The 12177-nt window shown below is 48.9% G+C and overlaps 1 protein-coding gene across 2 annotated transcripts in view; it reads left to right on the top strand.

Moving 5' to 3' along the window:
• Positions 1-12177, top strand: part of LOC132579560 (gamma-aminobutyric acid receptor subunit beta-4) — a 98268-nt gene that overhangs the window by 29164 nt on the left and 56927 nt on the right. The gene's annotated exons all lie outside the window — the stretch shown is intronic.

The raw sequence follows: 12177 nt of genomic DNA, 5'->3' as shown, positions 1-12177 counted from the left end.
TGCTCCTGAGCATCTGCAGTGAGGCCACATTCGAGATCGCCAAGGGTTTCTTGGCCCCCGCGAGGGTCACTGAGAAGATGTACGAGGAGATAGTCCGACTCCTCACTGGGCACTTCTTGCCCCAGCCCTCAATCATCGCCCGCCGATTCCTCTTCCACAAGAGGGTCCAAGAGGCGGGAGAGACGGCAGCTGAATACCTGGCCACTCTCCATCAAATCGCGGGAAACTGTAGCTTCGACAAGCTAGAGGAGGCCCTGAGGGACCGTTTTGCCTGAGGCCTGAGGGACGAAAGACTACAGCAAAAGCTCTTCACAAAGGAAGAGCTCACCCTCCAGGGCGCCTTCAACAAGGCCACCATGTTCGAGAGAGCCACTAAAGCTTTCCGTGGGCAGAAGCCGTCCACCAGGAGGAGATGGCGCCGAGCCACCCAGAGGAGGAGATGCACCAGCTACGCCGCCAACCAGGGATGGGACCAAGAGCGACCCAGCGGCCACGAGCGACGGAGAAACCAACCATCACCAAGTGTGCAAGCTGCAGGGATCCTCACGAGTGTCGGGACTGCCCCTATCGCAACGTGGACTGCAGGAACTGCGGGAAAATGGGCCACATTGTGTGGGCTTGCCGGGCCAAGGCCGCCCGCAGACGCCAGTCCACCAATCAAGACTCAACCGAGGACTACTTGACTGCCTCGACCAGCCTGCAGGTAATGAACTTGCCCAGCAATACCCCCGACAAGGTCAAGGCATCGATCAGGATCGAGGGCAGCCCCTGCCTGATGGAACTGGACTCGGGCTCCTCCATCTCCATAATTTCGGAGGAGTCCCTGTGCCCATGTGGCCGACCCAGGCTGCGACCGGCTGGTTTCATACTACGGGACTTCTAAAAGAACCCCGTACAGATCCTGGGATGGGCCACGGTGAGGGTGGAGTTTAGGAGCTTTAGGGGGAAAATGGATATACTTGTGGTCAAACGCCAGCTCACCACACTGCTGGGCCTGGCCTGGTTTCGACCGTTGGGAATTCAGATCGTGGGGGTGCAGCAGCTGGGGATGCAGGGGTTCGAGCATGTGTGCAGGGAATTTCCGGAGGTGTTTGATGGGGCCCTAGGGTGCTACAAGGGTCCTCCCATATCCTTACCCCTCGACCCCCACATGTGGCCAATACGGCTAAAGGCCAGGTGGGTTTTGTTCGCTCTGAAGCCCAAAATTGAAGCAGAGCTGGACCGCCTCACAGCCCAGGGAGTGCTAGAACCGGTTTCCTATGCCACATGGGAAACCCCAATAGTAACCCCGGTGAAGCCCAATGGGGACGTGCGCATATGCGCCGATTACAAGTGCACCATAAACAAGGCACTACAAGATAACCCCTACCCCGTCCCAGTAGTCAGTCATGTTTTGGCAGCACTAGCGGGGTCAAAAAAATTTGGGAAGCTGGACTTGGCTCAGGCGTACCAGCAGCTCCCAGTGGACGCTGAGACGGCAGAAGCCCAGACCATAGTGACCCACAGGGGAGCTTTTAGGGTGCGGCGGTTGCAATTTGGGGTGAGTGTGGCTCCGAGGGTCTTTCAGAGCCTGATGGATTCTCTCCTCAAAGGGATCCCCGGGGTGCAACCGTTTTTCGACGACGTTCTGATCGCGCACCAGACGCGGAGGAGTTCAGCAACTGTCTGCAAGAGGTACTCCGCAGATTCCAGGCAGCCGGACTGAAAGTCATGCGGGAAATGTGTTCCCTCGGGGTGCCGAGGGTGAAGTTCTTGGGGTTTGCGGTGGACGCTGCAGGGATCCACCCGATGGCTGATAAAACCAAGGCCATAGTGGAGGCCCCACCCCACATGCAAGGCGGAGCTACAGTTTCTTGGGGTTATTAAATTTTTATCATTCATTTTTGCTCCACAAAGCGGCCATAGCAGAACCCCTCCACAGGCTCTTAGATAAAAATGCCCTGTGGGTCTGGGGAAAGAAGCAGGCAGCCGCTTTTCAGGCGGTCAAGGAGCTCCTCATATCCAATAACGTGCTCCACCATTTTGATGAAGCCCTGCCGATGATCTTAGCGTGTGATGCGTCACCATACGGGGTGGGCGCCGTCCTGGGTCACCAACTCCCGGACGGGAGGGGGGTCCCAATAGCATATTACTCCAGGACCCTGACCCCCGCAGAGCGCAACTATGCCCAGATTGATAAGGAGGCCTTGGCAATCATGGCGGGGGTGCATAAATTTAATGACTACCTGTACAGTAGATGTTTTACGATCGCCACGGACCACAAGCCGCTCCTGGGACTCCTCGCCCCAGACCGCCAGATGCCACAGATTCTGTCGCAGCACGTCCTGCGGTGGAATCAGTTCCTAAACTCTTATTCGTATGCCCTGGTCCACCGCCTGGGCAAGGCGATGGGTCACGCGGACGCCCTCAGTTGCCTGCCACTGCCCTCCATGGATCCAGCCCCAGCCCACCATGTGATGCTCATTGAAATGCTACCAGAGAGACCCCTCCACGCCGCCGAGGTAGCAAAGGCCACGGGGCGGGACAAAATACTCTCACGGGTTCTCGACTGGGTGGGGAGGGGATGGCCCGAGGGAAAACAGGCCGAAGAATTCAGGGCATTCAGAACACGCAGGGAAGAACTGTCCACGCACAAGGGGTGTCTTCTCTGGGGAAGCAGGGTGGTGGTTCCCCCCCATTGCGGAAACAAGTGCTGGGGGCCCTACATGAAACTCATCCTGGGATTGTATGGATGAAGGCCCTAGCACGCAGTTATGTATGGTGGCCAGGGATGGATGAAGAGATCGAGGGATGGGTTCAAAGGTGCCAAGCCTGCCAGGAGTCCTGGCCTGAACCGCCCAGTGCCCCAGTCCACCACTGGGAAGCCCATAGGAGGCCGTGGTCTAGGTTACATATTGACTTTGTGGGGCCATTTCAGAGCCAAACATTCTTCGTTCTGGTGGACGCTTACACCAAGTGGTTGGAAGTTATCCCCGTAGCCTCCACCTCAACGGCGGCAGCGGTCCAAGCGTTGCGCAGGGTCCTTTACACACACGGGATTCCTGACACCATCGTCTTGGATAATGGGACCGCGTTCACCTCCCGGAAATTCTGGGAATTCTTGCAGAGATACCGAATAAGACATATACAGTCAGCACCCTTCCATCCGGCCACCAACGGCCAAGCCGAGCGGATGGTACGCACCACAAAAGAGGCCCTGGGACGCATAGTACAGGGGGACTGGGACCACCGCCTGGCCTCCTTCTTATTTGACAATAGAATCACCCCCAACCCAGTCACAGGGGTGAGCCCAACCGAGTTGTTAATGGGAAGTGTCGTGACTCGAGCCTGGGGTAGGAAACGGCGGCTGCTAGCGTCCCGGCAGTCAGCCAGAACTTTTGCAGCCGGCTGAGGTTTTCAAGTAGCAGCACAGAAGTTATCTCAAACAGTCCAATTAGTCAAAACCATAAATCAGTCCGAGCCGAGGGATAAAGCAGGAAGCGTAAACACAGGAATGCTGAGGGTCTGGTAACCGGGAGAATAGATACGAACGAAGCCGAAATACCAAAACAAGTCCACAGAGCAGAGTCACAGTCCAGAGTTCCGAAGTCCAAGGTCCAAGCCGGGTCAGAAATACGCGGGTTCTCACAGAAGTCACGAGGGTGCAGAGCGCGGTCACGTTCCAGGAGGATCGTTCGTTGCCAGCACAGTTTGCCAAAAGGCCAGGGTTGCAGATATACTGTGCTGGCTTGTTAACCCATTAGTATGCCGGGCTTAGATCTCTCCTCCCCCTCATGCGTGCTTCACTTCTCCTGTTTCTTATCTCCTGCCGTCTCCTTTCATGGAGCCGGCTAACAGGTGGTGGAGATTCAGGAGGGGATGAGCTGGGGCCCGGCGTGGCCTGATCAATTCCAGGTGGCTCCCGCTGCCGACTTGCCTCCTCAGGACTTACGTCCAGAGCTGTTAAAGGCGCCTGCTCTAAGCTAGCAGGGGCTGGGTCAGGAGCGGGCATGACAGGAAGGAAGCTGATCACAAGGTTAGAACGGTTGCACCCTGACCGGGCCACTGACAGCCGCAGCTCTCCCGAGATCAGGGAAGTGGCTAGGGGGTTCTTTCTGGGGGATCCGGTGTACGCAAGGAACTACGCAAGCGGCCCCGAGAGGGTAGTGGGTTGGGTGCTGCGCGTGACCGGGTCCCGCCACTATGATGTCTCAACGGAGGGGGGCCAAATCCTGCAGAGGCATATAGATCAGATGCGCCGCTGCACCTTGCCAGAAGAGCCGGCTGTAGTATGGAACGAGGATGAACCAACAGCCGTGCCCACACTGAGGGCTACCTCACCCCTGCTGACCGCTCCAACCGATCGGGCAGAAGAGCAGCACCGGGGTCGGGGCAACCCCCCAGGAGTAGGGGCACCAGAAGGGCAACAGATGGCGGACAGCCATAGGCCGGCGCTACCCCATGCAGGGAAACCACCGCCCCGTCCGCTGCAGCAGCCGCGGCCCCAGCAGCCCCGGTGACCGCTCCAACTCCACAAGTAACTCCAAGGAGGTCGACCAGGGAACACAAGGCCCCCGCTTACTTGCAAGACTATGTGTCCTGAACTAGGGGGGGGAGGAGTGTTACGTCTTGAAACATAAGCGAATGTACCACATGGCGATCGCTACAGAGGCGACCCAGGGAAACCCACAGGTCTCTGGATGTAGCTCACTAGACGCCCCGCCCATCAAGATCTGTGGCGGGAAGTTTGGCTGGCCAGGATTGGACTGGTCAGACTGGGGGGGGAAGTTCTGGGGAATGTATATAAGCGGGACCCAGCCTGCGTGTTCTCTCTCTTGTAATGTACCACCGAATAAAGCATGTGGCCTTCAAACCGTCTCGTGACTCAGTACATTATACATCCAGTCCTCCAAGAGCTTACAGTGGGCCCTGTAAGAAGAGCCCTGTAAGATCTTGGAGGATTGGCTACATTGGTGGAGGGAGGTGGCCTAATATGCAAAGGATAAAAAAAAAACCCTGATAAGGGGTGTGTGTTTGCTTGAAACATCTTTGCTACTGTGACAGCTTCCCCACCAGCAGAAAGGAAGCAAAGGACAGGAGCCTTGGCTATGAGAAAAGAAAGTAAATATGAGAAGAGTTGCTAGATATTAGGAAAGAGGAGGAGGAGGAGAAGGGAGGACTGACTCTACCCGTCTTAGCCAGGGAAACATATCCTGCCTTCTGATGCCTGTCATATCCAGAATATCCTCCTCAGCATACCAAAAAGAATCCATTGTACACATGCTTATGGATTCCCCAGTATTGTCTTCAGCTGGATTCCTGTCTCAGTCCCCACCCCACAAACACTTGCAGCTGAGATCTAAAGCCACCATCCATGACATATTTCAGTTGGGCAAATATTAGTAAGGCTGCATAAGTATGCCTGTGTGTATGTGTTTTGTCCAGGGGGTGGGAGGAGGTTGGCTCTCAACAAAAATGTTTACCTTACCTGAATGTTTACCTTAATTGAAACTTTACTTTAAACATGTATGGAAGAAGGTTAGGGTTTAGGGCCCCCATGGCAGTCATCTGGTGGTTGTGCTCTCTACTCTTTTCTCAGAACTCCAGAAGTGTCTGCAGCCTCTAATGTAGCCAATCAGATCTGATTATATAGTGATATTATTGCAGGAAAATGAAGCTGCACTGGTCTTACTTGAAAGGGAGGCAATGTGTCTCCATTGCCAAGGTAACTGGGCTGATGTTCCTCTTTTTCCAGTGGAGTGATGAAACTGCTGCAGTGAAGCAAAACAAGACAAGAGAATCAGCCCAGTTGCCCGGCAAGGAGAATGCTGCCTAATTTGGGTGCATTTGGCACTAGGCATGCACACCCTTGCAAACATGGCAAGAGGAGTCATGTAGATGTCCATGCAAATCTTCAGCCCACATCAGCTCAAAACAGCTGATGGTAGTAATACTTTGGTGTTAGCGAAAACCTGTATTCGGTTTGCCTGCCAGATCTCAGCTGAATTTGTAAACCTGATAGACGTCATCAGGGCTTTTCTTTTTGTAGCAGGAACTTCTTTGCATTTTAGGCCATACACCCCTGATGTAGCCAATCCTCCAGGAGCTTACAGGGTTCTTAGTACAGGGCCTACTGTAAGCTCCTGGAGGATTGGCTACGTCAGAGGGGTGTGACTTAATATGCAAAGCAGTTCTGCTACAAAAAAAGCCCTGGATGTCATCTAGAGAGTATGAGCTGGCAAAATAGTTGGAACACTGCTTTTACATATATGGTATTTATTTTCCAAAACAACAACATGAAATCTGCCATGTACATTATTCTTTAGAAAAAAAATTTCCAGTCGAACTGAAAAGAATGGATATGTGCGGTCCCCTTATTTTGGAGGCTGTTGTTTTATTACCAGACTAACTGCCAGAAGGTGTACTGAGTTCCTAATGGGCCAGTCCCCAAGTTAGTTTTACAGATGTGGGCTGTGTTTCCCAGCACCTAGTTTGAATAAAAAACATGGCCTGCTTTAAAAGGGAGCTTAAGTCTCTCCACTTCCATTTTCCTGACCTGAAATGGCTGTGAGAAGCCACTATTTGCCCTATGGAGGATATGTAACATGTACTCATGGACTCAGTATTAGATTTCTCCAGTCACTATCTCAGTAGGGAAAACAGCACAAGGAAGCATGAAACTCCCAGACCGCATCCGCCAGTCTGAACTAGGGATGGAACTGGGAAAAGTGTTGCTAGGCCCTGAGAATTATGCGGAAAAGTTGAGGCTATGAGTTTGGAAAGTACTAGATGACCCTGGCGGTCCCTTCAAACTCTATGATTCTATGACTTGCGTCAGCCTAACAAAGCCCCAGCTTCTGATTTTTAGGACACCAACAGAGAATAATCCTCTGCAACTTTCCAAGCACTTCTGTGTCCTGTGGACTGCTCATGTTCAGCTGCCCTCAGAAATATGCTGTAGACAGGAATCTAAGCACCTTGTTTTCATGTGATTTTTTGTGGGTACAGCTCTTGCATCTTCTTCTGTATTTATGCATTAATGAATATGTTCAGATAACATCGGTATCATTGCTTAAGGACCATTAACCTTACAAACTTGTAAGGCTTGGAGCAGGAGACCAGTTTAAGAGTTCTGGAGAAGCAGGGAGCTGTCCTGCACTATGAATGCATCTGCGGTGCTCACAGTCTGAAATGCAAGAGCAAGTCAGAGCTTCTTGCTTAAGGTCACCCTCTCTTCCTTGTAGTAGCAAAAGCCAGGCTGTTTGTATGTGCTTGCTTAAGGAAGATGGGGGAAAGCAGCAGACTCTCTTTGGCATGCCTGCCTGAATTAAAGAAGGTAGCATATTGTGCCTGCTATTCTGAACCCCCTAAAAACATATTTTGGGAAAAAAGAAAACAATTTTTGTCCAAGGTAAAAGCAGCAGTTCCCTTGCAGGCAAGAGAATGCACATGAGCAATGGGAAAGAGTAAACAAAGCTGCTCCTCAGGTTAGCTGAGTACACAAAATGCAACTGCCTTTCCAAGCAGAGTACAATAGGGGCTTTGGAGGTAGGAGGGATTTGCTGCTGCTGCTGCTTCCTTGCAGGTGGCAGGCCATCCATCAGAGAGCCTAAAGACTGCCAAGCTGGGTCAGGCTCAGTGGCCCCTTCTGCTCAACTTCTGAGAGCTGCCAGACAAACAGCAAGAGAAGACCACCAGAAAGGCGAATGTGTGTGGGGGGAATGATCCGTGGTGTTTGTTCATCCCCGTCCAGTGGCTGCCTTATATTAAAGGAGCCCTTTTGTAGCTACCAGTTGGCTTCTCTCCCATTATTTGAGCCAGTTGCTATTTTAAAAAAGAGAGGGACACAGTAGTAGCTATCACTATGCAAAAAATTCTGTATGCTTGTAGAGATATACTGACTGAAGGCACAGGATGGACCCTGAGATGCTTTTCCACCTGTGGTGGGCACTCCCACACAGAGTAGAGGGAAAGAGCAATTTTGGCCAATCCTCTCTCTCAGTGCAGCCCCCCCCCCCCATGTTCCTGGCAGGGGGGTTCACTGACCCAGGGAGAATAATTTTGAAGTCCACAGATGACAGCGGCAGGAAAGTTACCACTTATGCCATGCAGCTCCACTCACTCAGCATGGGATCCAAGCCAGTGTGTTGTAGGGCTTAGAGTGACTAGGATCTGGGAGATCCAAGTTCAAATCCCTGCTCTGCCAAGGAAACTTGCTGGGCAACCCTGGGCCCATCACGCACTCTCAGCCTAATCTACCTCAGGGTTGTGAGTATGAAAGGGAGAAAAGGAGAATGGTGTATTCTACCTTAGATCCCACCCCCCCCCCCCGGCATGAAAGGCAGAGTCTAAATAAGGAAATGAAAATAAAGTAAGCGCTATTGTTCAATTTGTTTGTTTGAAAACATTAAAGGAGCATTGCCCACCCTCTTGGTCATGTATCCAACTTCCTAGATTTGGGTGGTAGTGATTGTTATTATTTTTGTAAAATCACTCAGAATGGTGGGTAGTCTTCAGAGTGAGATCAAGGAAGAACAAAAGGCCACAATTCAAATATTGGATTTTATTTGACTAGAACGGTACATAGTGCTTTATATTCTAGGTTGCTAGCATCCTCGTGGGGCCTGGAGATCTTCCACTTTTACAACTGATCTCCAGCAGGCAGAAATCAGTTCCCCTGGAGGAAATGGCTGCTTTAAAGGGAGGACTCCATAGCATTGTACCAAGCTAAGCCCCCTCCCCTCCCCTCCCCAAACCCCACCCTCTCCCAGATCCACCCCCAAAGTCTCCAGGTATTTTCCAACACAGACTTGGCAACCCTATTAGGTTCACATTCTTCTCCAGAAAATCTACTACATTTTTTAAAATATAAAACCCATGATTTAGGATTGTTGGCATTAGTCATTTGTAACTGGGATAGTAGTTTGTGTTTTTACTATTTGGAATAATGGTTTCTGTTATGAGCTATGGAATATGAGTAATAATTATTAGAGAATATAATTTTTTATGTTTTCCATTGCACTATAAATTGATCTGGCTGAAGAAATGGCTACTTAGAGCAATTCAGGGCTGGCAAGAGTAAAAGAATCATAGATTATGAAGGGATCACACCTCCATATATATCTGTGTTCAAGAGCAAACAGGAGGGAGGGGCTTATCCCTGTCCCCAAGAAGCTCACTGGCAATTTTTCACCAAAACTTCTAGCTGAACTGTGCACCAAACACTCTCTTCCAGGATTAAGTCTAATATCTTCAAGGCTGGAGTTCTCCCAGGATTATAATGGAACTCAGTCCCCCTAGAAGAAATGGCAGCTTTGGAGGGCAATTCAATGGCATCACATCCCTGCTTGAGCTCCCATCCCAGATTTGCCCTTTCCCAAGCAACACCCCCAGATCACCAGGAATTTCTTGCGCTGGAGATGACAGCTCTATCCAGGATTGTCTCTGCCATGTGCCCATGTAATCCCTTCATTCTTTCCAAATGAGTTTTCTGGTTGTCCTCTCTTATCAGGATGTGTGAATTGTTAACCAACTGGTTGCAGGCTTTTTTGTGACTGCCCCATCTTTCAGGAACAGTTTGCCATTAAAGAAGCTCCTATACTCAGGGCTTAAAAAATAATTTTTCAAGGCTGAACTTTTTAAGAGAGCCTTTGAGGGCACCGGATGTTGTAAATGCATTTTAATTGTTCTAGCGAGCTGGTGCTGTTGTGTGTTATATGCACAGGGCATTTGTGCTACTTTTGAAAGGTCTGGTGTTTAGCTGATACTATGCAGACTGGTGTTGTGTGTTTTTTTTATATAATATGGTTTAGGATTTGGTTTTTTGTAAGCTACTCTGAATCCCTGTTGGGAAAAAGACAGTTTAAAAGTTTTATAAAGGAAGGAGAGAAATCATTAGTGAATCATCTATTAGAAATTGTTCCTGAAGACTTATAAATTAAGGGCTGTCACACAATTAAAGAAACATAAGTCAAATGATTATTCAAGCAATTTTGAAATGATGAATTAAATCTATATAAATTTTGCATATGAACAGAACAATAAGAGAAAAAATAATTTATTTGATTATATATGGTTTCTGCATGTATTTCTGTAAAGATTGTCTGAGAAGCATACCCTCTTCTGGTTTTTTTCAAGATAAAACCTGCTATCTGTATGTTTTATATGCAACATTAGAAACAACATTTTAAAAAAGAAGTGTTACCCAGTTAATTGAGAGTATCTTTTATGATGATCAAAAGGTTTGTAGTTGATTAAACATTCCTTTTATTTATTTTTGTATTTTTATGTGTGTGCATGTGTGCACCTGGAAGTCATGGTGACGTCTGGTGACTGGAGGATATTCAGGGAGGTGACTGAATAAAGCCAGTCCCTGCCCTCACTGCTCTGGTATTCCAAGAAGGTCTTCCATTCAAGTTCTTTCCAGAGTCAGCCCTGCTTAGCTTCTGAGATCTGATGAGATCAGGCTAGTTGATTAAACATTCTTGAATATTATATCATTACTATAATGACAAAAAAAACATTATATGTAATAGCTTTCTGTGTTTTGGGTACCTAATTGCATTGTAGTTCCACCAATACATATGGTTAGACTATGGCTAGTCTAAACCCACTGGATTTTATTTGAGGAAAAGAGGCAGCATGCAAAAATGATAATATGTAGAAAGAAAAATAAATTTGCTTCACTGATGAGTAACCTCAAAAACTCTCTACAGTCAAATTTGACCCTGTCTGAACCTTTATTTTTATTTTCAGGTTAAGGACCCATCATTATCTATCCCTCAGCCAATATCCCTCTTCTCACAAATCCACATAATTAGCTATCTAGTTAGGGTTGCCAGCCTCCAGGTGGTGGCTGGAAAACTGCTGTTACAACTGATCTCCAGGCAACAGAGATCAGTTCACCTGGAGAAAATGGCCGCTTTGGAAGGTGAACTCTATGACATTATACTCCATTGAAGTCCCCCCCCCTCATCCCCGAACTCTGCCTTCCTCAGGCTCCGCTTCCAGAATCTTCAGTTATTTCCCAACCCAGAGCTGGCAACCCTATGTCTAGTGCAACTCCCATATAACTGCTCTCCAAGCTCTTTTTTTGTGTGCCGCTACATGCCTCCCAAAGTCTATCCTCTCACCTGACAGGCCAGCTGCCCCATCTTGTAAGCCCAAACATCCTGTGGCCTACTGGATGCCTCCACCGTACTTCCTCCACCTTCCTCATCCCTTCCTTGGGTAAAAATGTTGGCACTTCTAATTAAGAAGTAGGAAGGAAGAAGGGTACCTTCTTCTTTTTCTTTGTGATGGCTCAGAACTTCTGTTGAACATGGCAGGAGATTATACTGATTGTGTTGCCAGTCTTTAAAAGGCCCAAGAAAGCCCTCGAGCTTAGGTTAAGGAAGTCAGTTGGCACACAGAGAAAAGCCCCTTTCTTGAAAAGATGACGTGAAAGAATTCGAGGGTGGTGAGTCAAAGGGCACCATAATTCTCACATTTGGGCATTTTTTGTTTCTCTACCCCACCCCACCCTCATTGCATAAAAAAAGCCTGTTGGTTCAGACCGAAGGTCAATCCAGTCCAGTACCCTGTTTCTCACAGGACCAGCCAGATGCTTCTGGGAAATCCAGACTCAAGACCAAGGCTGGTGCTAGGGTTTTTGGAGCCCTAGGTGAGCTGCCCACTAGCGCCCCCCCCAACAAAAATTTAAAAAACAGAGAATTGTAGGAGAAATGAAGAAACTTGAAACTATTTACATTTTTAATTTACTGTTTTTTTATTTTAAATTTTAATTTTTAAAAAATTGTGAGATTAAGCAATAAAAATTGTGAGAATACTACTTGATCCTTTTAGCTGGAGGTGCCAGGGACAAGACCTTCACATGACTATGTCTACTTGATCCTTTTGGTTGGAGGTGCCAGTGACAAGACCATGTGCATGCAAGAAAGGTGCTCTACCACTGAGCTATGGCTCCCACCCCATGGCTCTGTTGAAGTAGAGTAGGAAGGATGAGTGGCAGCATACAACTTCAACAGAGCCAATTTTTAGAAACTGTAATTGGCTCTTCTTCAGCTTTTACAATTGGTTAATTTATCCCTGCCAGGCTCCGAGGAGCATACTGAGCAGGCACCATCCGCTTTCACTGTTACAGACCTGGGGAATGCAAAACTGGCTGGGCAGCATCTGTGTTCCATGGAGCCTGCTTTC

The sequence above is a fragment of the Heteronotia binoei genome, chromosome 11 (assembly GCF_032191835.1).
Source record: "Heteronotia binoei isolate CCM8104 ecotype False Entrance Well chromosome 11, APGP_CSIRO_Hbin_v1, whole genome shotgun sequence".
NCBI lineage: Eukaryota > Metazoa > Chordata > Lepidosauria > Squamata > Gekkonidae > Heteronotia > Heteronotia binoei.
The sequence above is the reverse complement of the archived record's forward strand: the minus strand, read 5'-3'. Positions and strand labels throughout refer to the sequence as shown.